The following is a 1660-nucleotide window of genomic DNA, read 5'->3' as shown; positions in this document are numbered from 1 at the left end:
GAAACTTACATGTTTTACTTATTTCAATTACGTCTGAATTGTCAAACGCGTGACCTAAATACTAGCCAGTTCCTAAGTCGTTAAATACGTAAATAGTTAGGCCAAGCGCGAGTTACGTTTCTCAAGCAGTGAATTTAGTTGTAGGATATCAGTAAAAATCGTTTGATTGCGGAAGTATCGGACTTCGAACCATTTTTCAACATGGTATACGCTAGAACAGTGGTTACCAACTGCCAGCCCGCCGGCCGCATCTGGCCAGCGGAGCCTTTTCTTGTGCCTCGCGGACCAAAATATATTAGTTGTCATTTTTTTTAGGACAATTTTCGTAAAAAATCTATATGGGTTTTAAATACTTTTAAGTTTAACATTTTGATATCTGTTGCACATTAATTGTTTAATACATAGGTGCACATTAAAGTTATTGTAGCCAGGATTTTTTAATATGCAATTAAATATTTTTTAAAAATCTACTTCTTATTTTAATTCGTAATTCAATACTTTTGTTTTGTACAACTTGATAAAAATCTGACAGTAATATTTAATGTTCCTTCAAATATAAAAGAGTCCTATATAAAATTTTGATATAGTTTCAGCCCGCCATTTGACTGGTGTTTTTAATAGCGGTCCCCGGCCTCATGTAAGTTGAAAATCCCTGTGCTAGAAAATGAAGTAAAAAGATAAGCTTCGGTTGATTAATGATAGTTTCTTATGTACAAAGCTTAATTTTCTATTTTCACAAGTGGTATTTTAATTGAATCTAGCACTGCTCGGTTTTGACAGTAGAGTTTTTCTTTCGTCGGTTCTCAGCTTTAAGGAAAAGCAGGAAATCGTTTAAAAATTGTGGTTTAAGCCCTAAATGGATCTCTGAAGTTTCCTTCCCTTTTTTAGTTCGTCATTCCTTTCGTTACTCGCTCGTCCATTTTAGGAAGGACGAAATTTAAACTTTAGATCTGGGACTTAACTTTGACCCTTAACTGAGAAGAGTGAAAAAGGAGTAAAGGGGTATAACTCAATATTGCTATATTGACAACTAGGGTATTGTTATTATTTATTTATTTGATTTTTATGCTGAATTGATTAAAAAAATCCTCACTCGGACTTATTAGTTGGAAAATATTGGGTCTGATATGTAAACAGATCAATTTTTGACATACATATTTAACATCATAAGCTAGACAAAAAAGGTATTGCTTCTTGTGTATATTTTAATGCTAAATTAAAAGTAATCAAAATTAAGTCGATAGAATAAATTGTTTTGGAGCAATAAGGCATTTATAAAGTCACAAATGATAAAGCCTTCTTAATTTCTAGACTGTTAGTTCTATTGGTCTTTTGAGCGAAAAAATATATAGGAAACAATACCTCACTCGTCTAGATAGCAACATCAGACAAGTAAATAGGCTTAGGTAAAAAAAACTTTATTAAGAAAAGAACTATTTCTCTTATCGATATAAGATCAGTCCTTTTCGATTCAGCATAAAATAATACTTAAGAAAAAGTACTTTATTTGTCAAGACAGTCGAACAAAGTACTGTTTAAATATCGAAGAATAAATCTATAAATTACTACTAAGTACTATTAAAGTCAAATGATGTACTTGATTTCTCAAACACGTAAATTTTTACCAAAAAGTCATTTGTGTTGTTGTTGCGTGAAACCT

Source organism: Parasteatoda tepidariorum, chromosome 1 (genome assembly GCF_982258835.1).
Source record: "Parasteatoda tepidariorum strain Cologne lab strain chromosome 1, Ptep-v5.0, whole genome shotgun sequence".
Lineage (NCBI taxonomy): Eukaryota > Metazoa > Arthropoda > Arachnida > Araneae > Theridiidae > Parasteatoda > Parasteatoda tepidariorum.
The sequence above is the reverse complement of the archived record's forward strand: the minus strand, read 5'-3'. Positions refer to the sequence as shown.